Source organism: Tenrec ecaudatus, chromosome 7, assembly GCF_050624435.1.
Source record: "Tenrec ecaudatus isolate mTenEca1 chromosome 7, mTenEca1.hap1, whole genome shotgun sequence".
Taxonomy (NCBI): Eukaryota; Metazoa; Chordata; class Mammalia; order Afrosoricida; family Tenrecidae; genus Tenrec; species Tenrec ecaudatus.
Window position 1 is genome coordinate 163,728,416 of NC_134536.1, and position 15,777 is coordinate 163,744,192.

A 15,777-nucleotide genomic window follows, 5' to 3' on the forward strand; every position below is an offset into this window, starting at 1 on the left:
GGTGTCCCCAATACCATCGTGTCTCCTTCTGAGGACTTACCTTCAGAATATCCCATCTAGCTCTTCCTAAAGGAAGATGGGAATAAAGAAGGGAACACTTACAAAGCATTTCAACGTTTTTGTAGAGGTCCAAACAGCTCCCCACTTTGTCTTCCCTGCCCAGTGTGGAAACAGAGTTGAATTTCAAATACTTCATTCCCCTGCTCAGTAGGGATGGGAGGTGGGGGGTGGCCTTCCAGTAAACAACTTACTTCTTCAGTCTGCAGAAAGTACTCTTTCCTTGTGTCTGTATCATTCCTGGGGCTTAACTCCTTCATGGCCCTTATTAAACTCTAAACCTGTTGCCTGGGAATAGACTGTGACTAATGACAGCCTCATGTATGAGAGTGGAGTTGTGCTCCATAGGCCAGGAGCCCTGGTGGAATAGCGGGTTACACAAGGTCAGCAGTTCAAACCTACTAGCTGCTCCAAGGGTGAGAGATGAGACTGTCTGCTAGAGTAAGACTTAGTCTTAAACCCAAAGGGCAATTCTACTCTCCTCTTATAGGGTTGCTTTGATTGTTAGGCAGAATGACTTTTTGGCGGTGAGTTTGGGTTTGTTGGCTCATTTATATACCCTATGGGGTTTCAGTAAGGAGTCCCGGTGGCATAATGGTTATACTTTGAACTGACAACAGCAGTGTGAAACCACTAACGGCTCTGACGGAAAAGACGAGGCTTTCTACTCCCATAAAGAATTAGTCTTGGAAACCTTTCTGCAAGGGTACCGGGCACAAATTTCTCCTAGCAGCAGCTACAATAGCTGCAGCTCTGTGAACTTCTTCGCAATGTTTCCCTTGGCCAAAAGCACATGAAGTCATCTTTAAGTGGGTGGGAAGCATTCGGCAAACAATGTCAGGGCAAGGCGCCAGAAACGGGCACCTAATTTCCATAACAAATACAGTAATGCTATTTTAGTTAATGGGCATATACAGCAACACAAATTGGAATAGAATGGAATCTGTTCACTGTTGACAGAGTCACCCCAAAGGAATGGAGAGATTAATCATCAAGCCAGCTGATGGTATAATACTGAATTGTTTCCAAATCAACTTAAAATAAATTCAAGTAAAAACAACTGTGTACCCATTAAAACATGACATTATTGAGAAAATGTATTTGAAACTTTTATAAAAAAAAAAAAAGTTAGTCTTGGATATCCACAGAGACAAGTTTACCCTGTCCTATAGGGTCACCATGAGTCAGAATGGACTAAATGGCAGTGAGGGGTTTTAGAGGGGAAGATTTTCAATAGCTGATATTTTCAGAAATAGATCATCAGGCCTCGCTAGATGGACACGACCCTCCTAGTTTTCAGCTGAGTTTGTCCCTTGTTTGCATTACCAAAAGACTCTTAAAGCAGCAAACCAAACCCATTGCTGTGGATTTGGTTTGGACTTGTGGCAACCCTGTGTATTACAGAGCCGAGCTGCTCTACAGGTTTTTCTGGGCGACAATCTTTAAGACGGAAGCAGATCAAGATGGTTTCACTCACCATTCTTTAAGGAAGTTCCATTGCCATTGGTTAATTCTAACTCATAACGTCCCTATATTGGGTGTCTGAAGCTGCCTTTCTTTTTGGGGGGCAACTGGCATTTTATTGGTTGTTTTGAGATTAGTACAGAGACATTATGAATGATTTGTACACAATCCTTAATGCATAAACCAAAATCCTAAAATGGCATATAGAGACAACTCTTCTCTAAATTCCAATGACCTTCCAGCTGTCAATTTGGAGGCCATTTTTAAAAGAGGTTGTCAAGTGCCATTATCGTCAAATGCTGATGCACTGTTACATCCTAAAGTGCCATTATCGTCAAATATTGATGCGCTGCCTAAACTCTACTCATTCACAATTTAATGTCTCACACACTGCACACTCAAATGTCCAACCCTTCATAGCACATAACAATGTTATCGGAATAACTGGACGACCACGGCCAAAGATGTTAAAGAGCACACATTGTTCTGACAAGAAAGCCAGGATGACAGAATGATTTTCAAACATAATTCTATTAAGGGAAAAAAACCAAACGTGGAAACAAATTTTAAATGTTCAAGTCATACAAATGCATGACAGTAACTCCAAACTGCCATTAAGTATGTTTTGAATTAAGGATCAAAAACTGTACCACCACCCCCAATCCCCTGGAATGTCAACACCCAAGACAGTCAATTCTTCCCACAATTCAACATCCCACCATTTTCTGGTTGTACCCAAAAAAAGTAAACAACCAGTAAAGGATTTCACATTTTTTTTAAAAAGCATTTACACTTTTTAAAAAATGGGATGAAGTGAGATTTCCTCCTCTTTAAAAATGGTTCTAAAGCAATGGTTCTCAACTTGTAGGTCACGGCCCCTTTGGGGGTCCAACAACAGGAGTTGGCTAAGACCATCAAAAAACACATCTTTCAGATAGTCTTAGGAACTGAGACACTGCTCCTCAATCCATCTCCAGGCGGGTCCACCCACATGCAGATATGCCCACAGACGAGTACCCGGCGTGAAGATTGTGACCCATGCTGCACCATGCTTCAAGACAAAATTTCATTTATTTGTAATTAGAAATAAATATTTCACAATATATAATTATATATTATTTTTGTGATTAATCACTATGCTTTAATGATGTTCAATTAGAAACAATGCAAATACATCCTGCATATCAGATATTTACATGACGATTCATAACAGTAGCAAAATTACAGTTATGAAGTAGCAATGAAAATAATGTTATGGTTGGGACACCACCTCATGAGGAACTGTATTAAAGGGTCACAGCATTAGGAAGGCTGAGAATCACTGTTTTAGAGCTACGAAAAAACTTCACTTACAAAATAGTTGATGAAGATCATCCTTTGGATTGTACAAGAAGGGAGACAACAGGCCCACTGATAAGACATGGTAGATAAACACTCATCAGACTTGGCTTCTTTTTCTCCTACTTCATCAGAGACTGAACTCTCCTTCATTTTTGGCAGATAAACCTGTAGTTTCTTGATTAGCTGCTTCAGCCTATTTTCCCTTTGTTCCCTGTTCCCCTTCTGCTTGCACTTGTTTGTCTGAAGATTTATCCTTTCCTGCTTCATCTCTTTGGCTTCATCTCCACTTTTTCAGGCCTGGGTTTCTCTCACAACCTTGACTCATCTCCTCTCAGGCTCCTTCTTCACCACCCCTGCAGCCCAGCTGACCTTCCTTTGACTGTGGGGAGGGTGCTATGCCTGTGGACCACGGGGCACTGGGAGCTTTCTCAAGCGGACAGCCTCATCTTTCTCCTGGTGGATTTGAAGCAACCCAGTGCTTACCTGGCACCTACTCTTTGTTGTTCTTGTTCTTATCACCTACTAGACCATAACCTCTTGAGAAAGGCCATGCATTTTATTAAGCATTTATCTTCTACCTCGCTCTGGACCCATTCATAGTAGAAAATCAAACATCTGTTAGATAAAGGAATACAGCTGCTTCCTCCATCATCGTCATTCTCAGTCCTCCCTGTACCCACCAACCACTGAAAATCCAAGGCTGTAAACACCACTGGTTACTAAGGGCGGGTGTGGGGACTTATCTTGGGAAGGTTCTTGTTCTAGGAGAGACTTCACATTCGCAGAAATAGCAGGTGCTTTCCAGAACTGCTGCTGCTCTGGAATTTTAATCTGCTTTGACAACTGTTTCGAGGTGAGAAAAGGGAGTTTCCCATGCAGGTAAACAAGCCTGTTGTTTTGCCCTGTTGCCACCCTGCTGCTCCATCCCATCCACCTCCCAAACTTCTCTGCGGGTGAAATGTGCATTGGCAGAGAGAGAAGGAGGAGCCCTTCTCCACACAAAATGCCCTTCCTCTGTTTATAAAATGGGAATAGTAATTCTCATGCCTACCAACCTTATAGAGTTTGTAGCAGCCCTACCGGGGAGTTTCTGGGTAACGCAAACAGCATGCTCGATTGCTAACCAAAGGTTGAAGGTTCGTGTCTACCAAGAGGCATCTTGGAAGAAAGGCCTGGGAATATATTTCCAAAAGTCAACCTGTGGCAACCCCCTGGCACACAGTTCTCTGACACATGTGGGTCACCATGCGTGGGCATCTATTCCATGGTAACAGGTTTAGCTCTCATGCAAAATGACCTATGAAAATGCTTTGTTTGACAATAGACGGGCCTATAGGGGAACAACAGCACTTGTGAGATATGCCCAGCTTAGAACAATCCTTTGAGATCAAAAGAGCAGTATTAACCCAAGAGCAAAGTTCAGCAGTGTTAGGAAAGAAAGAATAGAAACAGGGAATAGGACAAGGAATGCTACTTGCAGGGGATTGCCATGACCCAAATGCATGTAATCTGATGATCTATTCTTTAAACCTTCACACAATTTACAATAAAAAGTTTTTTGAGAAAAGAGAGAGCAATGCTTTGTTTGATATCATCAGTACAGTGACACCCATAGACTCAATACTTTAAACATAGAACACACGCCACACCTTCTGACATCTAGTCAATTCCAAACCATACTCAGAACCATCTTTCTGAGTGTGGTTTCTCAGAACCATACTCCGAACTAGCAATCTTTCCTGGAGTATACGGCCTCCTGTTTCTCCCAAGGAGTTCCTGGTGGCTTTGACCAACCAACCTTGTGAGAGGTTGAGATGGAGGCACGGAAAGGAGATAGAGCTCAGTCAGGAATGAAAAGTAAAGAAAGACTTTATCGAGGCAAAGAAAAGCTCTCGGGAAAATTCCATGACCCAATGAGCTAGGTCAGGGAAGTCAGTTTGTCAGTGAGGTGGTGGGATATATATATATATATATATATATATATATATATATATATATATATATATATATATACACATATATATATATACATATATATATATATATGGCTCAAGCCAGAGAAGCATATGGTGAAAAGAGGAAAGGAGGTTTTTATTGCTGCATCTGCGGGGGTCTTGAGTTAGGATGTGGTCTGTGAGAAGTCATCTTGTTGTTTGCAAACTTGCTCCCTGGAGTGCTGGGGTAAGGGGCCTCACAAACCCAGCCTGGAAAGATAAACATTTTGGAATGCTGAGGGCAGGAGCTGCATAGTTCAACAGGTCATCCATCTTCCTGAGAGGCTGGGAAATGGGGGCTGCCTGGTCCAGACCTGGCCCAAACATTCCAGACTCTTAGTGGGACTCTTTAACTACTTCCTGCTGAGGTAGGGCGATGAGGGGAGGGATTAAGAGTCGGAAGGTTCAGGGGCCCAGGCTGGTCGGCAGCGGATTGTAAGGGTAAAGTGTTAATTGAAGGTCAGGTTGGAGATGTCTTTCATTCATTCCTGCAAAAATTTAAACACACAAGGAGCTAAAAGTAACAGTACACAGACTATTTGGAGGCCTGATGAGGGGCATAATCCAGGCCATGACAGGACTTTGAAACCATGTGAAGGAGCTGTTGGTACTCCACTGACGTTTTCTGATTTCATTGGCCATGGTGCAGAGTGCTTTAATGTTTTGTTCAATTATACCTGATTCATTAATATAATAATGACATTATTCATTTAGAAACATACATGTTCCCCCCTTTATCTGCTGTTAGCAAGTCAAGGACTCGGCGGTTTTGCAGGGTGACTTGGGCTAAGGATGTTAATTGCTTTTGGAGGGAGACAAGTGAGTTAGAAGTGGAACCCATCATGAACTGTATCTTCTCATTAAAGGTTTGAGCCTGAATAATGGTTTGTGCTATTGCTCCTCCGGACGTGCCGGCTATGGTTAAGGAGGAGGTGAAGCTGAGTCCTACTAGTACTGGTAGGAAAACTCCTCATTTGGTGTGAGAGTCAGAGCATGCATATAGATCCGATAAGCATCAGAATTCCTCCTGGCTGTACATTTTGAGTTGGGGGACTACAGTGACTGGGAGGCAAGGGGTGCGGCTGGAGGTGTTGAGGCACTTTGTTAGGGTCCCATTGCATCAGAAGTAGGCTCCTAAGGGAGCTTTGAGTGAGCCTGTGACCTTCTGGGTACAGTTGCAGTTGAGTAGGTTCTGGGTCTGTGCTGTAGATGGCAAATAACAAAATGACAGTTATGAAGTAGCAATGAAAGTAATTTTATGGGGGCGGGGGGGATTACCACCACATGAGGAACTCTATTAAAGGATCATGGTATTAGGAAGGTTGAGAATCACTGGCCTTGTTAAATCCCTGCATTTAAACTGCAAGTTAACGCAGAATTCTCATATGCAATGCTTTAACCATCTGTGAAAGAGCTCAGTCATCATTAACTATTCCAGGGTAACACAAACGAGTTTGGATTGTTTCTGGTGATGGGTGGGAGTTAAGAGAGAAACATATTTCGAAGATCAATTTAGAAATGATAGGAAGGAACATTTCAATGTTTAAATCATAAAAATAGCCATTGAAGGATTCTTTGTGCCAATCTATAGGAGAATGATGATTTTATATTAATCTTAAAACACACACACAAGGACCATATACATCAACACCCTGCTTTTCTCATTTCCTCAGAGAATAAGGAGAGAAAGAGGAAGTGGGATTCGAAAAATGAACTTAAACAAGAAAAATCCATGCAGGCACTCCCTATTTCACTGTGCTTTGCCTTGTTAGGTTTCACAAAGGTTGTTTGTTTGTTTGGTTGATTTCAAATTGCAGGTTTGTGGCAACATTGGGTCTATCAAGTCTACTGGCACCATTTTCTGAACACATACTCACTTCCTGTCTCTGTGTCACATAACTCACAATAATTCAAACTTCTTCATCATTTGATTACACACTTAATAGACTACAGTAGAGTGCAAACATAGCCTTTCCAGGCACAAGAGCACAGAAATTTTAATGTGACTTCCTTAATGGCTATGGTCCAGAGCTATGCTAATAACTAACTATATTTGGTCGTTAGAAGAAAGATCAAAAGATTCCACTGTAATGTTCAAGCTCATACAAGCAGAAGTCAAAATTTTAAAAGTGGAAGAAGGGAAGTAGGCCAAGACCTGTCCCTTTTTAGATGGGTTCCCAAACTGCCTGGGTTTTATGATGGGCCCTGGCCTGTCTATTGGCATCCTCGACAGTAGGCACTAAAAATGATTACAAGAGAAAGATTATAACTGAAAGAATCAGGCGCTTCTCTCTAAATTGAAGATATTGCAGGGCCCATTGACTTGGGAGATTCCTAGGTTGGTAAGTGGAGCCTATTAGCCAGACTCCATGCCTTCCCTTGTCTGTGAGGCACGATTCCTTTTGGCAGGTAGGTTGATTTCCTAACAGAAATCTGTCCTGACACAAGTGGCTATAATAAGGTTCTGTAATTATTTTTTCTCTCGTTGCATCTTCTCATTACAGAGATGTTAAAGGTATTGGGTAAAAGCGCTCCTGGGTCCCCTTGTAAGTGATGGAGGACAATGGAAAGAGCCGATCTGTGGCATTACTAGCTAGATGACCATTGGCTCATTTCTTCATCACTTCATCTGTAAAAGGGAGAGACAGAAAAGGATTGTTATACAGGAGGAGCCCTGGTGGTGTCCTGGTTGCACGTTGGGCTTCAACCTGGAAGGTCCGCAGTTCGGCTCCACAGAAGAAAGATGGGGTGCTCTACTCAATAAACAGTTATCATCTCAAACCCACAGGGGCAGGTCTACCCTGTCCTAGAAGGTTGCTGGGTCTCCATCAACTTGATGGCTGTGAGAGAGTTACCTTGTGTGGCTATCACAGAAATTCCACAAGTGAGTGACTTTAACAAACAGAAATTTATATCTCAGAAGTGGTTGGCTTATGACTCAACTTACATAGTATGACTTCATTAACACAATGCTGGGTGGAAAGAAACCTATTAGCCAAATTGGATTATATCTATGTGGTAGTTACATAATTTGATGTCAACTTGATAAATAGAATGAAAGGGTGGCGTTTAACCTGTTAATCAGGTCACAGCCTGATGATGCCTCCTGGGGGAAGGGGTGTGACCTTCTCATGAGGATCCTGGGAATGTCCTCTCTCCCTGGAAGAGGACCATGGCCTCTCTCTTTCTGCTTCACCTTCCTGTTGACAAGCCACATGGAGCCAAATGGATGACAGCCAGAGCCCTGGAGACGTGTCACTGGATCCTCCTGACTTTGCACCCACTAGCCTATGATCTTCCTGCATTTTGCATCATTGCATGTGTTGCATGAGTCTGAAGAGTGATTTATGGACTAGCATTGGATTTATGGGCCAATATCAGATTTGTGAACTTAATCTAGACTGGAATGGGATGTTTTCTTGATATATAATTACTCTTTGATATAAAGCTCTTTATTATACACATATGAATGCCCCTGGATTTGTTTCTCTAGTCAGCCCAGCCTAACATAATCCACAAGCATAACCAAAGCATATTTACTGCCATTCAGTCATTTCACACATACACTCACATGCACACACACATTTGAGCTTTCATTGAAAAATCTTAACCCTAGATATGTATAGAAACTTTTTGTTGTAAATCAGATGAGGCTTTCAGAGCAGGTCATCAGTTTAATGTTCAACAATTAACACACATTTTGTTTCAACTCTTCCATTACAATCAACTCAATCCAGCATCACTTCCCCGCCCCGCGCCCCCCCCCCGCCCCCCCCAACCCCTATGTTTCCTGGGCCCATTCCTTCTTTTTTCCTTAACTCTCTGAACGTTGACGTTAAGTAAACACTGACATTTTTATTATACAGGTTTGATTATTGTAGCATGGGGGTGTTGAGTTCCAAACCCAAAGGGTGACTAATGGCCATAGACTTGAGGACCCCACCCGTCTCTATCCAGCGAACAAACCGGGTCTCTTTTATGGTTTGAGATACTGTTCCATATTTCCCTCTCACTCTATTCAGGACCTTAAATGTCACCCTTTTAAGAGAAGTGGGTAGTGTTAACTGGACACCATTTGGTTCTTCTGGTCTCAGTGCTGTGGAGACTGCTGTTAAATAACTAATAACTCCTGCCTTTCTCCCCTAAACTCAAATATAAAATGAAAAACAAGAAAAGGCCCCCAAACCATACTAACTGCCAGCGGGGAAATTCTGGGTCATAGTGATCCCACAGGATAGAGTAGAACTGCCTCTATTGGCTTCCCGGCTGTAAATCTTTACAGGAGCAGACAGCCTGTAAAGAGCTGTTGGTGGGTTTGAACTGCTGCTTGGGTTGATGCCTCTTCAGTCTTCACATGATATTACTGTTCCTGATAATGTACAGATGACTACTTCCTTCCTTAGCCTCAGATAGGATGTTTTCTCCATTTCCAAATGAGATTAGAAAGAAAAAAAAATTGGGTAGGTATGGGCAGAAAGAAGGAGTAGGTTAAAACTCATTGGTTTATGCTCTCTCTGATTACCAGCTTCTTACCAAGTTCCACACATACCCTTCCTAACATATATTCCAAGGATATCTAGAGTCTACCAACTTCTTGTCTGTGATCGGGCTTCTAATCCATGACTCTTCAAATCTACTGGTGAGCTGCCGAGGAGGAGGGTCAGTATTCCTGTACTTGACCTCTACTGGCTAAATTAAGTTAAACCAAGCTAAATAAACTTCAATGCTTAATCAACTAAAGTTATTTCTCATTTTTACAGAATCTACTATAGGTCTGGGTGGTTCCCTAACCTTATCAGCTGCCTTCCATAATAATAATTGAGCTGATAAGATGATTTTACCAAGTGGTTTCAATATTGTAATACAAGATCCTCTTGGTGGTCTTGATGGGAGAATAGAGAGCAGTCACACACTGGTACTTAAATGCTCAGATGAGAATCTTTTTGTCCACATTTGTCATAATTAGTCATAAGCCCCAGGGACTAGGAAGGATTGTTAGATGCCACTGAGTTGGTTCCAACTCAAAGCCACCCTACGTACAGGGTCTGGCCATCCTCACTTCTAAGAAGCATTGTGGCTGTGTTTCTTTCAAGACAGATGTGTTTGTTCTTCTAGTAGTTCATGATATTTTCAATATTCATCACCTGCACCATAATTTGAATTTATTGACCCTTCTCTATATTAATTGTCCAACTTTCACATGCATACGAGGTGGTTGAAAATACCATGTCTTGGGTCCAGTGCACCTTAGTCCTCAAAGTAATGTCCTTGCTCTTCAATACTTTAAAAGAGGTCTTGTTCGGCATCTTTACCCAATGCAACGCACCTCTGGAACTCTTGACAGCTGCTTCCATGAGCACTGATTGTAGTTCTAATCAAGATGAAGTCCTTGACAACTTCAATTCATTTATCATGATGTTACCTATTGGTCCAGCTATGAGGATTTTTCTCTTTTTTTATTGTAATAAATCATTTTACTGGGGACTCTTACAGGTCTTCAAATTGTATCAAGCACATTTGTACATAGTTTGCCATTATTATTTCCAATTTCTTTTCTTTCTACTTGAGCCCTTGGTAACAGTTCTTCATTTTCCCCTCCCTCCCTTCTTTTCTTTACATTGAGTTGTGATCCATATGGAATATTGTAATCATTGATCATCAGCAAGTGCCCAAAGTCCTCCTCACTTTCAGCAAGCAAGATATTAATTAATAAGCCTTCCTCCAGTCCTGGTGTCTCCTTCTTCTTCATATAATCCAGTGTCTCAGATTTTTGCTCAACATACAGATTGAATAAATTTTCTGAGAGGTTATAACCCTGATCCACGCAGTTCATGATTTCGAACCATGTAGTATTCTCTTGTTCTGTTCACAGAACTGCTTCTTGACCTATGTCAGAGCTCCACGTGAGCACAATAAAGTCCTCTGGAATCCTCATTCTTCCCAAGGCTGTCTATACTTTGTTACGGTCCACACAATCGAATACCTTCACACAGTCAGTAAAACACAAGTAATTATCTTTCTGGTATTCTCTGCTTTCAGCCAAGGTCCATCTGACATCAGCAGTGATGTTCCTTATGGTATCTCCTCTTCTGAATCCAACCTGAGCTTCTGGAGGTTCCTTGTCAATGTACTGCTGCAACCATTGTTGCGTGATATTGAGCCAAATTTTACTGGTATGTGATCCCAATGATATTGTTCTATATAATTAGAGAATCCTGCTGAGGTAATTTTCTTTTGAATGGGTACAAATATGGATCTCTTCTAGTCCATAAGCCAAATAGCTGTCTTGTAAATACCTGGCATAGACAAGTAAGTCCTTCCAGTGCTTCATCTGCTTGTTCAAACATTTCAATTGGCATTCTATCAATTCTTGGATCCTTGTTTTTGGCTAATGATTTTAGTGTAGCTTGAATTTCTTCCTTTGGTACAATTGGTTCTTGGTCATATGCTACCTCCATAAATTGCAGAATGTCAATGTGATGTGTGTGTGTGTGTGTGTGTGTGTGTGTGTGTACAGTGATCTTGTATATTCTTTTGGTGCTTCCTGAATCCTTCGATATTTTTCCCGCAGAATCTTTCAATATTTTAATTCTAAGCTTGAGTTTTTTCTTGAGTTCTTTCAGTTTAAGATATGCTGAGCACGCCTTTCCTCTTTTGTTTTCTTTAACTCTGTGTCTTTGCATATTTCATTATAATATTTTACTTGGTTTTATGGAACTGCCCTTTGAAATTTTCTATTCCCATAAACGGAGTCAATCAGATTCCTGTGTATTTCCAAATGTAAAGTGCATGTGTATAATCAACACTTATGTCATTTAAAAAAATACATTCCTAATGAAAGTCATTGGTCTTGCAAAGTTCTATCATGTGATCTCTAGCTTCATTTCTCTCACCACAACCAGTAAGGAAAGGATTGAGAAAAAATATTGAACTTTGTTATATTAAACTGGATTCCATGATGCTCACCTTCCCGACACCATCGCTGAAGACAAAGCAGGTGCATAAGCAAATGTGGTGAAGAAAGCTGATGGAGCCTGGCTATCAAAAGATACAGCATCTAGGGTCTTAAAGACTTAAAGGTAAATATACAGCCATCTAGCTCAGAAGCAACAAAGCCCACATGAAAGAAGCACATCAGCCTGTGTGATCCCGAGGTGCCGAAGGGATCAGATATCAAAGAACAAAAAAATCAAATCAGTGTGAATGAAGGGGGGGTGCAGATTGGGGACCCAAACCCATCTGTAGGCAGCTGGACATCTCCTTACAGAAGGGTCTCAGGGAGGAGACGAGCCAGTCAGGGTGTGTGTAGCAACGATGAAACATACAACTTTCCTTTAGTTCCTAAATGCTTCCTCCTCCCCCACCCCCACTATCATGATCCAAATTCTACCTTACAAATCCAGGTAGACCAGAGGATGTACACTACTACAGATAGGAACTGGAAACACAGGAAATCCAGGACAGATGATCCCTTCAGGACTAGTGCCGAGAGTGGTGATACCGAGAGGGTGGAGGGAGAGTGGAGTTGAGGCGGGGAACTGATTACAGGGATCTACATATAACCTCCTCCCTGGGGGGTGGACAACAAAAAAGTGGGTGAAGGGAGACATCGGACAGTGTAAGATATGACAAAATAATAATAATTTATAAATTATCAAGGGTTCATGAGGAAGTAGGGAGCATAGAGGGAAGGGAAAAAATAAGGAGCTGATACCAAGGGATCAAGTAGACACAAATGTTTTGAGAATGTTGATGGCAACAGATGTATAGATGTGCTTGACACAATGGATGGATGGATGCATTGTGATAAGAGTTGTATAAGCCCCCAATAAATTGATTTTTTATTTTAAAAATTAATTTTTCTAAAAGAAAAAAATATTGAATACTGAGAAGAAGCTGAACAGAAATATCAGGGAAAGGAACAGAAGACTATGTGAAGTCATCTGCCCTGACACAATGTAGGCATCTTGGACATTCACAAGCAGCCTTCCATCAGGGTGGTGGCCTGACAGCACACTTACCCACTCTAGTGCCTGTCATTCAAAAAGGTGAGATCCTTCTCTTGTTCCTTACGCCTTTCTGGTGATCCAAATCACAGCTAGCCACCACCCGCACCAACCCAGCCACCAGTGGCACCCTCTATGCGGGCCTTGCCCTGTCCAAGATTACAGCCACACGTTGATGGATCAGGCACTGACGTACCACCCCCACACCTGGAGATACGTGAATTCTGCCTCATCAGCGCAGAAGAATGCACAAGAATTTAAAAAATGAAATGAAAAATCATTTGAATCAAGCAGGAATTTAAAGCCCAACATACCTAAACTTTGGGACAGAACCAAATCAGTAGTCACAGTGAAATTTGTAGCAACAAACACAAAGATTAAAAATAGAAGAAAGAACCAAAATCAACGCCTTAACCAAACACCTACAGCAATTAGAATAGGAGAAACAAAATAAGCCTAAGGTCACCAGGAGGGAAAGAAGAAGAAGAAAAATCAGAGCAGAAAGAAATGAAGCAAACACAATAGAAAGAACCAACAAGTTGGTGGTTTGAAAAGGTTAATAAAATCAACAAACCATAATTGGCAAGAGGAGAGAAACATAGACCACTAGCACAGAAAACCCTATGTAAATGCATGAGCCTACAGGCATCTCATCTTAAGCAAAGGACCCAAAGCGACCAAATGGGACAAGGACAGCTTCATCAGCAAATGGTGTTGAGAAAACTGGGTTGGCATGAGCCTTAAGAATTAATCAAGATCCATGTCTCTCCCCATGCACAAAAATAAGCTCAAGATAGATTAAAGACCTAAATGTAACACGCTAGCCAGGGTGCATTACAGCACCGACGAAGCACATAACATTCCTCTACTTCTTTAACGCTTCCTGCCCCCACTATCATGACCCCAGTTCTCTTACAAATCTGGCTAGACCAGAGCAAGTACACTGGTACAAATAAGAGCTCTCAACAGAGAGATTCTGGACAGACAAACCCCACAAGACCACTAATGAGAGTAGTGTTATCATGAGGGTCAGGGGAAGGTGGGGTGACAAAGAGGAGAAAGAGGGAACCAACCACAATGGTTGATGTACAGCCCACCCCCAGGAGGGTGAACAATGAAATTGTGGATGAAGGGAGACAGCAGTGTAAAATATGAAAATTTAAAAAAATAATTTGTAAATTATCAAGGTTCATGAGGGTGGGGGTGGGGAAGGGAGAGGGGAAAGAGGAGTTGATACCAAGGGCTCAAGTAGAAAGAAAATGTTTTGGAAATGATGATGGCAACATATGTACAAATGCTCTTGAAACAATTGATGTATGGATTATTCTAAGAGCTGTAAGAACCCCCAATAAAATGATTTTTTTTAATGTTTTTGTTTAAGACCTAAATGTAAACCCCAGAGTAATCAGGATCATCAATGAGAAAACTGGAACAAACTAAAGAGCTCTTTTGAAGGGAATTCAGAGACAACCAAATATAATAAATGAAGCACACAGTGGAAGGCAGAATATATGACTGGAATATATGGACAATAAATCATGTATGCCCATCAAAAGACTTCATCAAGAGTAAAACGAGAGCCCACAGCTGGGAGGAAAAATTCTTACCAAGGTCACATCGGGCAAAGGTCTAATTACCAAAATCTACAAAACTCTACAACAGCTCCATAAGAAAGTTACAAATGATGCAGTTAAGAAGTGGGCAAAAGACATGGTGAATTATCTAGTCACCAAAAGTGGCTTACACGTGAAAAAATGCTCATAATCTCTAGCTATCTGGGAGACGCAAATTAAAACCACAGTGAGAAACCACCTTACACCCACGAGGCTAGCTCAATTAAAAAACAGAAAACAACAAATTCTGGAGAGGTTGTAAAGAGAATAGAACTCATATACACTGTTGGTGGACTAGCAAATGCATACAACCACTATGTAAGCGATATGGCCATACTTACAACCACTGGAATTGCAATTCCATACAATCCGGCACTACTACTGTTGGGCATTCTCGTAGACCCCAAAGAAATAAGAGGCACAACACGAGTGGATGTATGCTCTCCCAGGATGCTCTCACAGTAGCAAGGAGCTAGGAGCAGCTCAAATGCCCAAATGTAGAAGAATGGATCCAAAAAATGAACATGCATACACACAATGGAATACTACGCATCCCTAAAAATCAGGGATGAAAGTCTGGAACACTGCATGACGTGGAAGGACCTGGTAGCCACTATGCTGAGTGAAATTAGACAATCACAAAAGGATACTGTATGAGTCTACTACTATAAGGAGAAACACCAATTAAACACCTCTTAGAGACCCATTTCCAAACAAAGTGGGGGAAGCCTGCCTACCAGCCATGAACCATGCATCACCCCCTTGAGTGCCCTTCATAAGAACCACCTCCAAAGAGGAGACTTCACATCAGGTTGGGTTACTCGTTCAAGAAGGGAGAAAAGGTAGAAAACCAGCCACTTGATGCCACCCAACACTGAGACAAGGTTCTGACAAATCAACAGACACTCCACAGGAATGAGAAGGGAACCTTACTGGAACATCAAGTTAAGACCAAGGGAGGGGCACATCTAGACTTCAGAGGAAGTATTTATACTTCTGTTGGTGGGTAAATGGGGAGAGGTGGCCTCAGATCAGGAAGGAATGCCCTACAATAATTATAGAGAACTCAAGGGAAGAATAAACCCAGCTATGTTCCAGGTTAAACCCTTTTGAAATAGTTTCTACCCAATCCTCAGTGAACCTTCCCATGGTCTACCTTGATCTCTGGCCTTGTGTGGAACATGACATCCCCATAGGCCACACCAGAAGGACGTGACATGGCAGCCCCACTGAAAAATACTGAGCCATATCTCAAAACCACCTACAACTCTTGAACTTAAGACTGAAATATCCCGATGAGAG